We start from the raw sequence: 20,277 nt of genomic DNA, 5'->3' as shown, positions 1-20,277 counted from the left end.
GCGTGAGCCACCATACCCAGCCTCTGCTGGTTTTTAACACAGTATCACTACACATTGTTTTTTGAGGCAAGGTCCTGCTCTGTTGCCCAGATTGGAGTGCAGTGGCATGATCACAGGTCACTGCAGCCCTGACTTCCCTGGGCTCAAGCAATGTTTCCACTTCAGCCTCCTAAGTACCTGGGACCAAAGGTGTGTGCCATCATATTTGGCTTTTTTGTTTGTTTTGTTTAAATTTTTGTAGGGAAAGGGTCTTGCCATGTTGCCCAGGCTGGTCTCAAACTTCTGGGCTCAAGCCACCTTCCAGCTCAGACGCCCAAGGTGCTGGGGTTTCAGGTGTGAGCCACCATGCCCAGCCCATTTTTATTTCAGAAAACAAACATTAAGAGTGTGGTTTCTCAGCTGACATCACACCATTCCACTCCAGCCTGGGCGACTGAGCAAGACTTCATTTCAAAAAAAAAAAAAGAGTGTGGTTTCTGAAATACAAAATATAAATAACCCAGAGGCAATTCTAGACAAATTATAAAGACATCAATCAATATTTCTATTTTCTTTGTTTTAATTTAGAATTCAGTAATTTTTTGAAAACTAGCCTCTAGTTTCAAAAATGGGACATGCTATTGTTTTTTAAATATTACTCCAAATGATGAAAGTAGATCTAGCAAGCATATGAACCGAAAAATGAAACAGTACTTGATGGTAGATAAATATGTTTTCAAAAATACTCATTAATCTCAGAACTACTTAAAATATATCATTTCATTTTTTAATTAATTTAAATAAAAATAAGTTGATTAGATGGTAATCGCTGAAAATAAAACCCTCAGGAAAAAGTTTTCCCCCTCTTAACCAGGAAGAAAAGGAAGTAACACTGAAAATGACAACCTTACCAGCTTTAGCTATCAAAAGGGGAAAGACACTTCCATTTCACCAACATTGTTTCCAACATTGTCTCCTGTGTCTACAGTTACCGAGGACTGGTAAATAACTTTTAACTCCATCTAAAACAGAGGAGTCAAATCAACAAATGACATCTAGGTCAGGCGAGGTGGCTCACGCCTGTAATCCCAACACTTTGGGAGGCTAAGATAGGCAGATAACAAGGTCAGGAGTTTGAGACCAGCCTGGCCAACATGGTGAAACCCCATCTCTACTAAAAATGCAAAAATTAGCTGTGCATGGTGGCGGGTGTCTGTAATCCCAGATACTGGGGAGGCTGAGGCAAGAGAATTGTTTGAACCCGGAGGGCAGAGAATGGAGTGGGCCGAGATCATGCCATTGCACTCCATCCTGGGCAACAGGGCGAGACTCTGTTTCAAAAACACAAACAAACAGAACAAAAACAAATGAAATATTTTTTTATCATTATTGGAGAAGTTGAAATATATGACCCCACCATTCATATCTACAAAGTATATCATGATAAAGTATAATTAACTCTATTACAGACCAACAAATGGGCTTGACCAAGGTAAAGGCATATTAGGTTTCAAACACATCTAAAGGAAACAGAAATCCCAGAGAAAAGGCAGACAAAAGTACAAGAAACTTAATAACCACAGGTACGGGCAATTCAATGCCAAATAAGAAAACATACATGCAGCTTATAGGTCTGAAACTTTAACCAGGGTTGTTAGGCTAAATATATATAGACAATAAAAACTATTTCCTTTTTTCCATAGGAAAAAACTAATACAGCTATTTCTCCTAATGGATAAAAGTGAGAAAATGGCATCTACATGAAAGAGGAGGAGGGGACTAAGGACAAAGCAGTTTCCAAAAGCTTCAAAAATGAGAGACACAGGACAGAGGCAAAAAGAATCCAAGTAAATTATAGCCAAATATAAGAAACAAAAATCTTTTTTTGGAGGGAGGGCAGGGACAGAGTCTCCCTCTGTCACCCAGGCTGGAGTGCAGTGGCACGATCTCAGCTCACTGCAACCTCTGGGTTCAAGTGATTCTCCCACCTCAGCCTCCTGAGTAGCTGGGACTACAGGCATGTGCCACCATGCCTGGCTAATTTTTTTGTATTTTTAGTAAAGATAGGGTTTCACCATATTGCCCAGGCTGGTCTCAAACTCCTTAGCTCAAGTGATCTGCCCACTTCGGCCTCCCAAAGTGTTGGGATTACAGGCCTGAGCTCACACACCTGGCTGAAAAATTATTTTTTAAAAAATCCTGTATGTTGCCAGTTCAAAGATGATTATTAGTAAGAAAACTATAGCTAAATAACACTAAAGTTTATAAAGTAGTTTCACATACATTTTTGTTTTTTCTCATCCTCACACAACTCTGGGAAATAGGTTGGTCACAGAAGTTAGTTGACTCATTCAAAGTCATATAGGTAGCATGAAGCAGAGCCAAGACTGTCAAGTTTCCTGAGTTAAAATACACTCCTTTCACTATATCATTATTAAATAAAACTAGTCAAATCCACCAAAGGCATTGTAATAAAATTCTGTTCAATATAACCATGCATGGCTCACTCATCAGTCCTAAAGCCAATCTCAGAATTGCCAACACTGTATAGAACTGCTTTCAGACTCTGGTAATTTCTAGAAAAACCTCAATAAAGGAAAGATTTCAGAAGTGAATCTTTCTTATGAAAAAAACTTACTCTAACCATTATGATTGCATCTAATGAATTCGATTTTACTCTTTCAACTTGATGAACCACTGTCAGTGTTCATCAAAACTTATAACAAAATATAATGGGTTTCCCCATGGCAAATCGCTGCTTATTCCCTCACCTATTTCTATAATGTACTGTCATTTATAACCTCTGACAGTTGTGCCACATTTCCCACATTACGTAGAAACAAAGTACAGTAATTTTGGAAGGTTTTGTACTAGAAATTGGACTCCTACAGAAAAGATAACCTTCATTTTTTGGTCAGTACAGCTAACTCAGGAAAGATGACTTTGTTTCCACATACTACTTTTCAATATAAAAGAAAATTTTAAAAATATTTATGACTTAGACAACTCTTGATCAGTAGACTTTTCATCATAATTCTTCCTTGAGCCAACAAACAATAGAATCTGAAAGTTATGACAAGACAGTACACCACAGAATAAAGAACTCTATTGTACGAATCCATTCTGGACTAACTATAGGATCTTGGGTAAGTCAATTTACCTCTCTGGGTCTTAGTTTTGCCCTTTAAAAAAATTCAATTCAAATGAGAACACATAGACACAAGAAGGGGAACATCACACACCAGGGCCTGTCTGGGAGGTTGGGGGAAAGGAGAGGGAGAGCATTAGGACAAATATCAAATGCATGTGGGGCTTAAAACCTAGATGACAGGTTGATAGGTGCAGCAAACCACCATGGCACACGTACACCTATGTAACAAACCTGCACGTTCTGCACGTGTATCCCAGAACTTAAAGTAAAATAAAATTCAAAAAAGAATTCAGTTCAGTAGCTTTCATTTTTTTTTTAACAGAGGCACCTTTTTTCTAATGATTTATCACCTGGAAATTCAATATTTTTAAAACTGATAAAAAGTAGAGTCCTGGGCAGGTTGCTCAGATCCCATCCACTCAGCATTCAGCAAGCTCCTTGGTCCCCAAATCCCGACCTCAGACATCCCGTGAAACATGTCTGAGGAACAGAATATAAAAAGCAGGAATGAACTCTTACATGTCTCTTCCAACTCCAAAAGTCTAGGATTTCATGAATTTTATGTTCCATATCATTAGCCATTAGAGAAATGTAAATTAAAACCTCAATGAAATTTCACTATATACCTATCAAAATAACTTTTTTAAAAAATGCTAATAACACCAAGTACTGGTAAGGACATAAAACAACTAGAATTCTCATATATTGCTGGTGGGAATGCAAAATGATATAGCCACTTTGGAAAACAGTTTGGCAGTTTCTTATAAAGGTAAACAGACACACATAAACAAGTAACTCTACTTCTAGGTACATACCTAAGTAAAACTAAAACCTTTGTTTATATAAAAACCTGTATGTAAATATCTTTTTGGCAGACTTATTCACAACTACCAAAAAATAAAAACTCCAATGTCCATCAATGGATTAATAGATGAACAAATTGTGATACATCCATAAAATACAATAGTACTCAGCAATGAAAATGAAAAAACTGGCAGGGTGTGGTGGCTCATGCCTGTAATCCCAGCACTTTGGGAGGCCGAAGCAGGCAGATCACGAGGTCAGGAGTTCGAGACCAGCCTAACTAACATGGTGAAACCCCATCTCTATTAAAAAAAATACAAAAATTAGCCAAGCATGGTGGCACACATCTGTAATTGCAGCTACTCAGGAGGCTGAGGCAAGAGAAACGCTTGAACCCAGGAGGTGGAGGTTGCAGTGAGGCAAGATCACGCCACTACAATCCAGCCTGGGTGACAGAGTGAGTGAGGCTCTGTCTCAAAAAAACAAACAAAAAACCTGCTAACACATGCACCAACATGAATGAATCTCAAAAGCATTATGCTTACACTGAAAACCACAAAACATGTTTTAAAAATTTAAAGATCTAGCCAGTGTGGGTCACGCCTATAATCCTAACACTTTTGGAGGCCGAGGCAAGCAGATCACAAGGTAAGGAGATCAAGACCATCATAGCCAACATGGGGAAGCTTCATCTCTACTAAAAATACAAAAAAAATTAGCTGGGTGTGGCAGTGCATGCCTGTAGTCCCAGCTACTCGGGAGGCTGAGGAGGAGAATTGCTTCAACTCAGTAGGTAGAGGCTGCAGTGAGCCGAGATCACGCCACTGCATTGAAACCTGGCAACAGGGCAACACTCTGTCCCAAAAAATTAAAATTAAAATTAAAAATTAAAGATCTAAATAAATGGAAATACATCCTACATTCATGAATTAGAAGATGTAACATTGTTAAGATGGCAACACTCCCTGAACTGCTGAATTATCAACAGATTCAGTAAACTTCCTATCAAAATTCCATCTGGAATTTTTACAGGAATTGACAAGCGGATTCTAAAATTCGTACAGAAATGCAATAAACCAGAATAGCCAAAAGAATCTTCAAAAAGAAAAAAGTTGGTGGACTCATACTTCCCAACTTCAAAACTTACTACAAAGCTACTAATCAAGGTACTGTGGTAGTGGAATAAAGGTAAATAGATCAATGGAACACAATTTAGAGTCTAGAAATAAACCCATGTATTTATGATCTATTCATCTTCAACAAAAGGGCTAAGACAATTTAATGAGGAAAAGGATAGCTTTTTCAACTGATTGTGCTGGACAACTGGATATCCACATGTAACAGTAAAACTGTGGACCCCTATCTCACACCATACATAAAAATTAACTCAAAGTGAATCACAGAACTAAACGTATGAGCTAACACACACACACACACACAAACACACACACGCCTCCTAGAAGAAAATACGTATAAATCATTTTGACATCGGGTTAGGCAATGATTTCTTAGATATGCCACCAAAAGCACAAGCAATAAAAAAATAACATTAATAAATTGGACTTCATCAAAATTAAAATCTTTGTGCTTCAAAAGATGCCATCAAGAAAATGAAAAGACAGTGTTACAGCTCTTTTAGAATTTGTCTAGCAGGTGTTCCTGTTTTTGCGGGAAAGCCCCTCTGGGAAAAAAAAAAAAAAAAGAAACATTCAGCTGGGCATGGTGGCGTGTGCCTGTAATCCCAGCTACTCAGGAGGCTGAGACAGGAGAATTGCCTGAACCCAGGAGGCGGAGGTTGCGGTGAGCCGAGATCGCGCCATTGCACTCCAGCCTGGGTAACAAGAGTGAAACTCCGTCTCAAAAAAAAAAAAAAAGAAACAAAAGAAAATGAAAAGACAACTCACAGACTAGGAGAAAATATTTGTAAATCATCTATCTGATAAAGGACTTGTATCCAAAATATATAATGAACTCATATTATAACTCAACAAAAAGACAACCCAATTTTTAAATGGCCAAAGACTTGAATACACATTTCTCCCCAAAAGATATACGAATGGCCAATAAACACACAAAAAGATGCTCAACATATTTAGTCATTAGGTAAATGCAAATCAAAAACACAGTAAGATATTCCTTCACATCCATTACAATGGCTATAATAAAAAAAAAAAAAAAGACAGATGATAGTGAGGATTGGCCAGGAGAAACTAGAGCCCTTGAGTCACTGTGGAAAAGGGTTTGACAGTTCCAAAGGGCTTGAGCACTGTGGAAAAGGGTTTGAAAAAGGGTTTGGCAGTTTGCTGGCTCCTGTGGTAACACAGTTATCACACAACCCAGCAATTCTACTCCCAGGTATCTATCCAAGAGAAATAAAAACATACTTCCACATAAAAACTTGTACACAAATGTTCATAACATATTCAAGAGAAATGAAAACATCCACACAAAAACTTGTGCATAAATGTTCATGGCATTATCCATAATACCAAAAAGCTGAAATGACCCAAAAGTCCATCAACTGATAAATAGAGAAACAAAATGTGGTATATCTATGACCTATACAATGGAAAATTACTTGACAATTAGAAAAATATTCATTCATGTTACCACATGAATGAACCAGAAAAACATTATGCTATGTGAAAGAATTTACAAAAGACCACATACTGTATATCATTATTTAATATATCTAGAAAAGGCAAATCTGGAGAGACAAAAAGTAGGTATATGCCTAGGATGGGGAGTTATGGTGGTGGGGGAGTGGTCAGAATTAGGGAATAACTGCTAATGAGTACAACGTTTCTTTTGGGGTGATAAAAATGTTTTAAAATTAGATTACTTTGATGGTTGCACAACTCTGAAAAGATATTAAGAACCACTGAAATGTACACCTTAAACAGATGAACTTTATGGTATGTAAATCGTATCTCAAAAAAGCATTATGCTAAGTGAAGGAAGCCAGACTTCAAAGATTACATATTGTATGATTCCATTTATAACACTGTGGAAAAGGCAAAACTGTAAGGACAGAAATCAGATTTGTGGCTGCCAGAGATGGAGAAAGAGGAAAAGACTGATCATAAAGGGGCATAAGAGAAATTTACAGGGTGGTGAAAATATTCCATGTAAGGTAGTTACATAACTTGTAAATATTTGTCAAAATTCATAGAACTGTACAGCTAAAAAAGTGAATTTTAATCTGTGTAAACTGTTTCCCAATAAATCTGACTTTTAAAAAGGCAAGTTTGGCCAGGCGTGTTGTCTCATGCCTGTAATCCCAGTACTTTGTGAGGCTGAAACGGGGGATCATGAGGTCAGGAATTCAAGACTGGCCTGGACAACATAGTAAAACCCTGTCTCTACTAAATATACAAAAAAATTAGTCAGGCATGGTGGCAGGCGCCTGTAATCCCAGCTACTTGGGAGGCTGAAGCAAGGAGAATTGCTTGAATCTGGGAGGCAGAGGTTGTAGTGAGCAGAGATCACTCCCCTGCACTCCCGCCCAGGCAACAGAGACTCTGTCTCAAAAACTAAAAATTAAAAATAATAAAAAGGCAAGTTTACATTGGAGAGATACAGAAACCTATTTTTGGAAACTTGAGATCAAAAGAAAAGTGGAAACCTTTGAAATATACCAGAACTCGCCCTTACTGAGTTCTATAACATATAAAGAACATGCCATCAAGATTATGGATATCATCAAGATTATATAATATTGCCTATGACAGAAAGACAATATAGTCAAATATTGTGGACCATGGCAGAATTCTCCTTGGAATTTGGAATCAATGTTAGAAAAACTCCTCCCTCTGGAAGGACAACCAGTGAAAGTCAACATAAAGTTTCCTGGCCAAGTCCTCTAAATTAGAGGGGAAATTACATTCAGAGTTGAGTCTTTTTTTTTTTTTTTAATTTTTTTTTTTTTTTTTTATTTTTTTATTTTTTTTCCATTTATTTATTTTATTGCATTTTAGGTTTTGGGGTACATGTGAAGAACATGCAAGATTGTTGCATAGGTACACACGTGGCAGTGTGATTTGCTGCCTTCCTCCCCATCACCTACATCTGGCATCTCTCCCCTTGCTATCTCTCCCCAACTCCCTACCCCCTACCGTCCCTCCCCTATTTCCCCGCAACTGACCCCAGTGTGTAGTGCTCCCCTCCCTGTGTCCATGTGTTCTCATTGTTCAACACCCGCCTATGAGTGAGAACATGCTGTGTTTGATCTTCTGCTCTTCTGTCAGTTTGCTGAGAATGATGGTTTCCAGGTTCATCCATGTCCCTACAAAGGACACAAACTCATCGTTTTTGATGGCTGCATAATATTCCATGGTGTATATTTGCCACATTTTCCCTGTCCAGTCTATCATCGATGGGCACCACCCATGTCTCTGCCAGGCGCGGTGGCTCGTGTAATCCCAGCACTTTGAGAGGCCAAGGCAGGCAGATCACGAAGTCAGGAGATCGAGACCATCTTGGCTAACACTGTGAAACCTCGTCTCCATTAAGAATACAAAAAATTAGCCAGGCATGGGGGCATGCACCTGTAATCCCAGCTATTTGGGAGGCTGAGGCCTGAGAATCACTTGAACCCGGGAGGCGGAGGTTACAGTGAGCTGAGATCGCGTTACTGCACTCCAGCCTGGTCAACAGAGCGAGACTCCGTCTCAAAAAAAAAAAAAAAAAAAAAAAAAATCGGAGCATGGTGGCACACGCCTATAGACTCAGCTACTTGGGGGTCTGAGGCACGAGAATCGCTTGAACTCGAAAGCGGGAGGTTGCAGTGGGCAGAGATCGCGCTATTGCACTACAGCCTGGGCAACAAGAGTGAAACACCATCGAAAAAGGCAGAAAAGAAAAGGACCCAAGTCGAATCAAAGTAAACAGCACACTGTAGACTGGGATGTATCTTTAAAAAAATTTTAAGAAAAAGCAGGGCGCGGTGGCTCACGGCTGTAATCCCAGCACTTTGGGAGGCTGACGCGGGCAGATCACCTGAGGTAAGGAACTGAAGACCAGCCTGACCAACATCCCGTCTCTACTAAAAATACAAAATTAGCCAGGGGTGGTGGCGCATGCCTGTAATCCCAGCTACTTGGGATACTGACGCAGGAGAATCGCTGGAACCTGGGAATCCGAGGTTGAGGTGAGCCGAGATCGCACCATTGCACTGCAGCCTGGGCGACAATAGCGAATCTCCATCTCAAAAATAAATAAGAAAAGGAAAAATTAACCTGTCTGAAAAAAAAGTCCTATTTGCACAGGTACAGTAATCTGCATGAAGGAGGAGAAGAGGAGAAGACTACCAGCAATTAGTAAGTACTACCTAAAGGAGAAAGAAAACTGATTCTGGTAGATATATAATTACTAGAACTCTACTACAGAACAGAGGTCATTTATAAGACTTTGAAAGAATATCCCTCAAATCCACTTGATTCCCTTTGCCTTCCAGATAGCTTTCTAATCTGGTTTTCCAAAGTCTCTGATCCTAAAAGTAGTGCCTACAATGGCAGAAACTAGTATTTCACTATACCATTATAATTTACAAACTAATATTCTGGATTATATATAAAAAACAAAAGTTCTTATGATTTTAGTTAGCATGAATCAATCCCCCAGAACCCGAAATCTGTTGAACAAGCATATAAAGCTGTATTTTGTGTTCTGCAAAACCAAAGACCAAATCATAGACAGAAGCAGTCTCCAAGCTCTTCCTTTGACAACTCTTTCTTTAAAAGGAACAACTGTATTTATAAAGAATATCCTTCACAGAGGGAACACACACACATTAAACAAACAACTTAGAGAGCCAAGGATAAATTTCTTGAACTACAGAACATCTGTGCTAAAAGGGACTGGAGGGATCATCTATTTGTGCCTCCTCATTTGCCAGACTAGAGGGTTACAGGCATTTAACAGAGTTCTCCTAAATCACTCCAAGTCATCATCAGAGAGAAGTAAAACAACTGTAGCCAGGCACAATGGTGTGTGCCTATAACTCCAGCTATTCAGGAAGCTGAAGTGGGAGGATCACTTGAGACCAGGAGCTCAAGGCTGCAGTGCACTGTTCTCCACACCTGTGAACAGCCACCGCACTCCAGCCTGGACAACATAATGAGACTCCATCTCTTAAAAAATAAAAAAGGCAAAAAAAGACAACTTTGTAGTCACACAGACCCAAGTTCAAATCCTGGCCTCCCCACTGACTACTCCTGGGACGTTATTTCACCTCTCTAAGCCTCATTGTACTCATCTGTAATTAGAGACAATATCATTTTATATCTTACAGATAAGATTAAATGAAAGAATGCATATAAAGTACTTAGCACAGAGCCTGGAACAAAGAACTTAATAATTTTTTGAATTAACATATATTACAAATTAAAGATATTTAATATGGACATTACAGCAAATAACTCCCTAAGACACAAAAATGGCACCATGTTATAATATGCATAATTTTTCAGTACTTTCATTTTAATTCTAAGTATGTCAGAAATATCATTTTAAAAGGAACAAAGAGGCCAGGCACAGTGGTTCAGGCCTGTAATCCCAGCACTTTGGGAGGCCAAGGTGGGCAGATCATGAGGTCAGGAGATAGAGACCATCCTGGCCGACATGGTGAAACCCTGTTTCTACTAAAAATACCAAAAGAAATTAGCCGGCGTGGTGGCATGCGCCTATAGTCCTAGCTACTTGGGAGGGTGAGGCAGGAGAATTGCTTGAATCCAGGAGGCACGGTTGCAGTGAGCTGAGATCACGCCACTGCACTCCAGCTTGGGCGACAGAGTGAGACTCTGACTCAAAAAAAAAAAGGAACAAAGAATCACAGAGAAAGGATGTAAAAGAATACTGGTCAGGCAGTGGCTCACACCTGTATTCCCAGCACTTTGGGAGGCCAAGGCTGGCAGATCACTTGAGGTCAGGAGTTCAAGACCAGTCTGGCTAACATACTGAAACCCTGTCTCCACTAAAAATACAAAAATTAGCCAAGCATGATAGCAGATGCCTGTAATCCCAGCTACTCAGGAGGCTGAGGCAGGAGAGCCTTGAACACTTGAGCCTGGGAGGTAGAAGTTGCAGTGGGCTGAGATTGTGACCCTGCATTCTAGCCTAGATGACGGAGTAAGATCCATCTCAAAAAAAAAAAAAAAAAAATACTGCCAAGATACCATTTATAAATCCTTAATTTTTATCTTTTTATTAGAATATAATTGATAAAGTCAATTATATATGTTTACTTATAAGTAGATATGTTTTGACATGTGATATTTAAGAATAAAATACTGATATATAATTTTGAAAAGTAACTGGATCCTAATCAAGTGAGAAAACATTCTACAGCAATACTAAACCATAAACACAAACCTAATAATAAACACATTTGGTCAGAAAAACTAATTTAATTACTTTTATTTTTTTTAAAACCAGGTCTCAGTCTGTTGCCCAGGCTGTAATACGGTGGCTCGATGACAAGTCACTCCAGCCTCCAATTCTTGGGCTCAAGCAATTTTTCCACCTCAGCCTCCCAAGTAGCTGGAACTACACGGGCAGGCCATCACGCCTGGTTAATTTTTTTTTATTTTTTTAGAGACAGGGGTGTCAATATGTTGCTCAGGCTGGTCTCAAACTCCTGAACTCAAGCAATCTTCCCACCTTAGTCCCCCAAAGTGTTGGAGGCATGAGCTACTGTGCCCAGCCTAATCTTTTTATATTTTTTATTAAGTAATAGTTACAGACACACAAAAAGTTGCAAAAAATAATATGGAGATGTCCCACATGCCCTTCAACCACCTTCCCCCAATGATAACATCTTACATAACTATAGTATGTTATCAAAACCAGGAAATTTACATTGACACTGAGATATAATTCACATACCATAAAATTCACCATTTTATAGTATACAATTAAGTCGTTTTTAGTATGTTCCCAGAATTGTGCAACCCTCACCACTAACTAACCACCTTTTAAAGCCACCATGGGCTAGGCACAGTGGCTCATACCCATAATCCTAGCATTTTGGGAGGCTGAGGTGGGAGGATTAGTTAAGCCCAGGAGTTTGAAACCAGCCTGGTCAACATAGCAGAACCCTGTCTCTATGAAGGAAAATTTTTTAAATTAGCTGGGCTTGCTGGCATGCACCTGTAGTCCCAGCTACTAGGGAGGCTGACACAGGAGGATTGCTTGAGCCCAGGAGTTCAAGTGTGCAGTGAGCCAAGATCATGACACTGTACTCCAGCCTCGGCAACAGGGCGAGAGGCTGTCTCAAAACAAAACAAAACAAAACAAAACAAATAATACCATTATGGCATAACTCCCAAGAATAGAAAATGCGATGGGTTCATTTTTTTCACCTATTTAGCTCAAGCTAGAAGTAACATTACATTTGCTTTTTCTTTTTCTTTTTTTTTTGAGACAAAGTATTGCTCTGTCGCCCAGTCTAAAGTGCCCACCATCTCACCTCACCGCAACCTCCATCTCCCAGGTTCCCAGGTTCAAGCAATTCTCCTGCCTCAACCTCCCTAGTAGCTGGGATTACAGGAGTGTGCCATCACACCCTGCTAATTTTTATATTTTTAGTAAAGATGAGGTTTCACCATGTTGGTGAATGGCTGACCTCATGTGATTCGCCTACCTCAGCCTCCCAAAGTGCTGGAATTGCAGGTGTGAGCCACAGTGCCTGGCCCTACGTTTGCATTATTTAATAATCATTTTTTCAGAGCTAATAATTTTATTCATACACATCTACAATCAACATATATTCAGCCCCTAGGTGACACCTTAGTTACTAGCTGTACAAAGATATCTCTGCTCTTCAAACAGTTCACAGTACAGTGAGCAGCAGACATGAGTAAATGTTCACATTTCAATATGGTAAGTGCTGTAAGTTCCCCAAGTCACTGCCCAGCAACAAGGTAGAGGGAGTCTACCTTGGAACAAGGAGGCTAGTGATCCATGCAGTGAGAAAAGATGCATATTGAAGATAAGACAAGACAATGCTGGAAAGGGAGGTAGCAGAGAGTTTATGGAAGGCCTTTTATGCCATGCTAAAAGGCTACTGTTATCCTGTAGGCACTGGGAAAACCATAAAGGATTTTTAAAAGAAAAGATAGAGTTGCATTTGAATGAGTCCACCACTCCACAGGAAGATAAAACCTACACAATTTGGTTCCCACATCTGGCAAAGGCAAATGGGGAGCCAGAGAATGCAATGTCGTCAGCATTATATAGTGGCTGGTCCAGGAGAGGGTTTATACCCAGCACCAGTGCACTATAGCAGAGTATTGTTCAGTGAGGTGTTTGCTATGATTCATTGATTGTTGAAAATTTTAAATGTCACCCCCACAAAAAGGCCAGGCCCAGAGGGCTCCTTTTAACCATTAAATCTCTACCATCACACACAGCTGCAACAACAAAAAATAGAAATCAGCCAGCATGGTGGCTCACACCTGTAATTCCAGCACTTTGGGAAGCTGAGACAGGTGGATCACCTGAGGTCAGGAGTTTGAGATCAGCCTGGCCAACATGGTGAAACCCCATCTCTACTAAAAATACAAAAATTAGCCGGCTGTGGTGGCATGAGTCTGTAGTCCCAGCTACTGGAGAGGCTGAGAAAGGAGAATTGCTTAAACTGGGAAGGTGCAAGTTGCAGTAAGCCAAGATCACACCACTGCACTTTAGCCTGGGCAACAGAGCAAGGCTCGGTCTCAAAAAAAAAAAAAAAAAAAAAAATCTCCAGTATTCTTTCATTATCCTCAATCTGCTACTCCAGATTCTGACCACGTATTTCTGCGTAAGGCTTATCTCACTCCAACCCTCTGATTCTCTGGTTTTGATCTTTTGTTTCTCCATTTAGTCAATTATTTTAATTCTCCCTCCACTTTCACTAACTTTGGCTATCCAAAGTAAAGACTTTACTGGCCATGGAAAGTCCACCTCCTGCCACCATGTGTACCCATTCCTGAAGCACCAGACCTGAAGATATAGTAGACATAGAGTCACATTGGGTCCATTAATCCATTAAGAAATTATTACCAAAAAAAGTTAATGGAAGCTCTAAACATATAATACCAATCTAGCTAAAGCCCAAGGCTTTCAGGAATCTTTAGGATGGTGCTCCAAGATGTCATTTTATACAATACAGATTTCCATTTGTTTGTACTATCTCAATTAACTAAATATGCAACACTCTTATATTTAAAAATGAACTTACAGTACATGTATCACATTATGCCTTAATGTACATTTACTTACACTATGATTGTACCTATTTAATACCTCTCACCACCAACAGAAGGTATGACCATCACACAAAGAATCTGACCATACAAAGGTATAACTAAGCAGTGATGGCAATTAGAAATGGTGATAAAAGGCTGAGCATGGTGGCTAACGCCTGTAATCCCAGCACTGGGAACCCAAAGAGGGCAGACCACAAGGTGAGGAGTTTGAGGCCAGCCTGGCCAATATGGTAAAATCCCGCCTCTACTAAAAATACAAAAAAATTAGCTGGGCATGGTAGCGCATGCCTGTAATCCCAGCTACTCAGGAGGCTGAGGCAGGAGTACTGTTTGAACCCGGGAGGCAGAGGTGGCAGTAAGCCGAGATCGCGCCACTGCACTCCACTGCACTCCAACCTGGGTGACAGAGAGAGACTCCATCTCAAAAAAAAAAAAAAAAAAAAAAGAAAGAAATGGTCATAAAAGACTCTATTAAATGAGAGGCTAAAACTATATCCCTAAGGAGATAATAAGAGATGCGCAGAAGGGCTGTCTTGTCAGGAAAGCTGGCAAGAAATAAAATTGTGGAATTCAGAGAGTGAAGAGAAAGTAAAATTCTTACACTGCTTTTGTCATTTTCTTTCAGCCAGAAAGTAGCTTATGTGAGATAAATCATTAGTAAAAATAGTCCATAATATTTTATAATGACACACTGAAAGATCTCATTTGCAGCAAGACAGTATATCATTATAACTGTCTCTTTAAAAATAATCAGACTGACTGGTATACACAATATTATGAATTAGAATATGGGTAATATCTCCTTTTCCATAAAATTAAAACGCAATTCATAGATGAGCATTTTGTAATGTGGCTATTCATTTAAACAAGCTTTCCTAAATTAAATTAAAAAGTAAGCAGAGAAAGTACAAATTTTTCAGATTAGCTGTGCTGCTTAGTTGGTTCAGAATCTTATGTCCTACAGCTACACCAAGAAAACTTATCTCCCAATTTTTTTAAAACCTATTTCACATGTACTAGAATCCGAAGCTGGGCATAGTTTGAAGAAGTTGCATTCTAGTACTGAGACTGCCTTATGTTTTTATCAAAGTTTCACTACTCAACAGCCAAATTTCTTTTAATAGTATAACTTCCAAATGGCCTCCCAAACAGCTGATGGCCAATTCTGTTAGATAAGCTTACTAAGAAAATGCAGGCTTAATATGCCTTATAACATTCCAGACTTCACTGCCAATCCATGAAATCCTTCTGACCTACAAACCCCCAAATCCATAATAACTTTGGGGCTTTTAGAGTCTTCTAGAAGCAAGGCTAGGCATGGTGGCTCACACCTGTAATTCCAGTACTTTGGGAGGCTGAGGCGAGTGGATTGCTTGAAGCCAAGAGTTCGAAACTAGCCTGTCCAATATAGTGAAACCCCTTCTGTACTAAAAATATCAAAAGTAGCCAAGCATGTTAGTGCATGCCTGTAATCCCAGCTACTCAGGAGGCAGAGACACAAGAACTGCTTGAACTAGGAGGCAGAAGTTGCAGTGAGCTGACATTATATGACTGCACTCCACCCTGGGCAACAGAGTGAGACTCCATCTTTAAAAAAAAAAAGGCCGGGAGCAGTGACTCACATCTATAATCTCAGCACTTTGGGAGGGGAAGGTGAGTGGATCACCTGAGGTCAGGAGTTCAAGACCAACCTGGCCAACATGGTGAAACCCCATCTCTATTAAAAATATAAAAATTAGCCAAGTGTGGTGGCAGGCACCTGGGAGACTGAGGCAGGAGAATCACTTGAAACCGGGAGGCAGAGCTTGCACTGAGCCGAGATCGTGCCATTGCACTCCAGCCTGGGTGATAGAGTGAGACTCCATCTCAAAAAAAAAAAAAAAAAAAACACCAAAAAACAAAGATGCTTTTAGAGGCAAAAAATCTAAATGAGGGCAGGCTGGATGCTTTCTTCATCTTAAATTACCTCTAGAAGTACATGAGATCCTTATGTGAATTGATTAATTCCACTTTCTAGTGTTCTGATCAATGTTCTTACCTGCCTGGTTTAAGTCTAACAAAACAAGAATCTTAGTGGCACTTCCTGCCTAGAGTATTTGGAATCCTTTGGAAAACCTGAAGCCAACTTTTCTACTCAATATCCTCAAAATTAGACACAGGCCCAGACTAGAGGACCTTGGGTTAAATTGAGGTGTAGAGAAAAAAGGATCTGCACCTGTCAGAGATGAAGGATAATTTGCCTGACTAAGGAGTGCCTGGATGGAGTGCCAGACTAAGAGGGTTCCTAATGATTTGGCTTTTTCCTACTACAAGTTCACTGAAAGTGGCCAGACATTTGAGTGTGCCCTGGGGCATGCGGGTTTGATGGACTACTATTTATTTCAGGCCTTGGGCCTGTGGGCCTTTGCTAATTTTTCTGGCTCCCACAATACCACTTCACAGCAAGCCCCCTTAATCTCTCCAATAAAGTGGAAGGTCTGTATTGTCAGTCATCCTGTATTCATCATCAGTCTTTATCCCTTCTTTTTCTCCTTTTCCAGAGCAAAATAACCTATTAGCATTGGCATTCTGCCGAACACTGATTGCCCAAATGCCGAACAGTGCTTTCTTGGAGGTTCCCATCCCCAAAGCTCTAGCCTGGCATTGTGTTGAGTACTAACAGTACAGGCTGCATAGGGCTGGGAACTTCGAAGCTGTCAAGCAGGGGTTCACTGGGGAATTGAGAGACGCAATCCTCAGTCCTCAAGAGAAGCTATTTTTGGTGGCCGCTTAGCTTTAGGAACAGAGATGCTGAAATGTGCCTTTTAGGACTTCATGGGTCACATTTCTTAACTGTAAATGCACAATTGGTGCTGCACTGTATTCATCAAAGGATTTTCAAACATCAGCTAAAAGTTGCAATTTGATACCTTTTTTGTCAGATGATTAAACTGATGCCGAAGTAATAAAATTCATATGTAGTTACTGCAGTCACAGAATGAAGACTGAAATCTGAATCCACCTTTTCTTAACATAATGCCGTTGCTTTTTGAAAAAAATCTTAATTTGTGTTATACAGTTTTAAAATTAGATTTAATTCAACACCGCCTTTATACATTTATTTTTAATTTAGATTGATTCCTCTCTGCATGTCAAGTATAATTGAAATTTACTGACAGTAATTTTCCCTAAGCAAATTTCTGTTGTTTGACTCAACTGTACCAGAGTAAGTCAGATAAACATACTAAAGAAAAAAAACTAAAGACTTTACATTTTTAACTTCTCCTCTTAGAAGTAGTCTGCTATTGGCCAGGCCTGGTGGCTCATGCCTGTAATCCCAGCACTTTGGGAGGCCGGAGCCGGCGGATCACAAGGTCAGGAGATTGAGACCACCTTGGCTAACAGGGTGAAAGCCCGTCTCTACTAAAAATACAAAAATGAGCCAGCCGTGGTGGCACGAGCCTGTGGTCCCAGCTACTTGGGAGGCTGAGGCGGAAGAATCAGTTGAACCCAGGAGGCGGAGGATTCAGTAAACTGAGATTGTGCCGCTGCACTCCAGCCTGGCAACAGAGCAAGACTCCTTTTAAAAAATAAATAAATAAATACAAAAATTAGCCAGGTGTGGTGCGCGCCTATAGTCTCAGCTACTTGGTAGGCTAGGCAGGAGAATCCCCTGAACCCGGGAGGCAGAGGTTGCCATGAGCCGAGATTGCGCCACTACACTCCAGCCTAGGCAACAGAGCGAGACGCCCATCTCAAAAAAAAAAAAAAAAAAAAAAAGGGAAGAAGAAGAAGTAGTCGTCTGCTGTTAACTCACAGCCATTTTATGATTTTGGCACTTTTTTTTTTTTTTTTTTTTTTTAAGAGATAGGGTCTGCATCTGTAGCCCAGGCTGGAATACAATGCCACAATCATAGCTCACTGTAACCTCGAACTCCTGGCCTAACGGAATCCTCCCACCTCAGCCCCTCATGCAGCTAGGACTACAGGCATACACCATGCCAGCCTAATTTTTAAATTTTTTGTAGAGACGAGGTCTTGCTATGTTGCCCAGGATAGACTCAAACTCCTGGCCTCAAGGGATCCTCCTGTCTTGGCCTCCCAAAGCACTGAGGTTACAGGTATAAACCATAGCACTTGGCCCTGCTTTTGGCAATTTTTCATAACCTGGTTCAAATTTCATCTCCTTTGAAAAACAATTATTAAAATTATTAAAAACAATTATTAGTCCCTCCCCATCTCCCAAACCCCAACCCAAATTTGCACTGCCACAACATATCCCCTTGTCTTCGCTCCAAATTCTATGATGTTTATAGTTGGTTATTTATGTGTTTGTAAACCCTAAGTTGTAAGTCCTTCGACAACAGGGGCCTTGATTCTTCCTTTCCCCCAGTACATCAAATTGTGAACAAAATTTGTTTGAAAAAACAATATGCAAACATACAATAATCATACTGTTTTTAAGTCAGGGGAGACAAAAAATACTAACCAATAAATACAACAGCATCAAACTATATAATGACACACTGCAGAATCTAATTTAGACTCCTACCTGCTTGAAAATAGGTATGCATATCTGTAGACAACCTAGCATTTACCTTGCAAGGGTAGAGAATCTGTTAAGACAATTCAGGAATAAATCAAAAGTTAGAAATGTGAGACTCAGGCCGGGCGCGGTGGCTCAAGCCTGTAATCCCAGCACTTTGGGAGGCCGAGGCGGGTGGATCACGAGGTCAAGAGATCGAGACCATCCTGGTCAACATGGTGAAACCCCGTCTCTACTAAAAGTACAAAAAAAACATTAGCTGAGCATGGTGGCGCATGCCTGTAATCCCAGCTACCGAGGAGATTGAGGCAGGAGAATTGCCTGAACCCAGGAGGCGGAGGTTGCGGTGAGCCGAGATCGCGCCATTGCACTCCAGCCTGGGTAACAAGACTGAAACTCCGTCTCAAAAAAAAAAAAAAAAAAAAGAAATGTGAGACTCATTCTTTGTCTCTCCCTCTCCCTCACAATTTACATCCAGTCAATCAACACTTGTCCATTTTACCTACAAAACGTCTCTGTAACCCTGTAGTAGTGATTCTCAAACCTCAGCAAGCTTAAGAATCACCTGGAAGACTTGTTAAACAGATTGCTGACTCCAGCCCTGGTGTTTTTGATTCACTAGGTCTGGAATGAGTCAAGAATTTGCATTTCTAACAAGTACCCGCGTAATATGTATAAAGCCTATCTAGGGGCCATACTTTGAGAGCCACTGCTTTATCCAATTCCTTATTTCATTTTCCATGCTTTTGAGAGACCTCAAAATTTCTACTGAAGCAAAAGAACCCCTGAGTTGTGACACAGTAAAATGACTCAAAAAAGGCATAAGAATAGCTAGATTTGGTCCTGATTTTGAATGGTTTCTCTTGGTGGCCAGTGGTTGTCTGAGGCTTTGAAATGATAATTTAACACACAGGAATGAGTTCTAGGCATTTCTGGAGCGGTCCAGAGCGCCTCTAAATACGAAGCAGCAGATGAGGTCATGGTAATTCAGGGAGTCAGAAGTGGAGGGGTGGGGGGTTGAAAGCTATAATCACTGTCAAAGGGGTGTTCTCTGTAGACAAGTGAATGGAGCTATTGTACACAAACTCAGTGGTTGCCAAGCATGTGGCCCAATTATTTTGCCTTCATGAGCATGGCACGGAAGGATCTCTTTAGAGAACTTGATTCACACAAGTTTGTGTTTAGTCTAACGGTAGCAGGCAAAAGCCTGGGGAATTTGAACCTAAGTAAAAGTCTTAACAATTTCCTGCCTCCCAAATCTAGGATATAATACTGGACAGTTGGTAAGACCATAAAAGTAAAACAGAATCCTTAGAAAAAACATAACAATTACAACTGATGAAAAACCAATATAGGGGACTATCTTGGTCAAAATGTTGACAACAATAATGAGGATCACATGCTGACCATGGGAGACAAAATGTCCGTAAATTTCTCTGAGACGGTTTTAACCTCATGGAGAAACTGGAGGTTGGAGTATGTGAACTCAGACCCTCTGCTCTCCCTGATTTATCTTTGGCTCTACCTATATTTACAGTGTTTTTAAAAGTCCAAACCTTTTTTTTTTCTTT

General features: G+C 40.1%; 1 protein-coding gene, 1 long non-coding RNA gene and 1 other non-coding gene across 9 annotated transcripts in view; 2 read left to right on the top strand and 1 right to left on the bottom strand.

Annotated features, from left to right (window-relative positions):
• The window catches only part of FRMD5 (FERM domain containing 5), a 330,792-nt gene that overhangs the window by 302,480 nt on the left and 8,035 nt on the right, over positions 1-20,277 (bottom strand). The window lies entirely within an intron of this gene.
• On the top strand, positions 458-17,206 carry LOC116564485. Its single transcript, XR_004274922.1, has 3 exons — positions 458-469; positions 3,118-3,125; positions 17,124-17,206. It is a non-coding gene; the product is annotated as an uncharacterized LOC116564485 (long non-coding RNA).
• LOC116564641 lies at positions 5,554-5,615 on the top strand. The gene has a single exon (XR_004275016.1). It is a non-coding gene; the product is annotated as a U7 small nuclear RNA (small nuclear RNA).

This window comes from Sapajus apella, unplaced genomic scaffold, assembly GCF_009761245.1.
Source record: "Sapajus apella isolate SASKATOON/1434 unplaced genomic scaffold, GSC_monkey_1.0 scaffold37, whole genome shotgun sequence".
Taxonomy (NCBI): domain Eukaryota; kingdom Metazoa; phylum Chordata; class Mammalia; order Primates; family Cebidae; genus Sapajus; species Sapajus apella.
The sequence above is the reverse complement of the archived record's forward strand: the minus strand, read 5'-3'. Positions and strand labels throughout refer to the sequence as shown.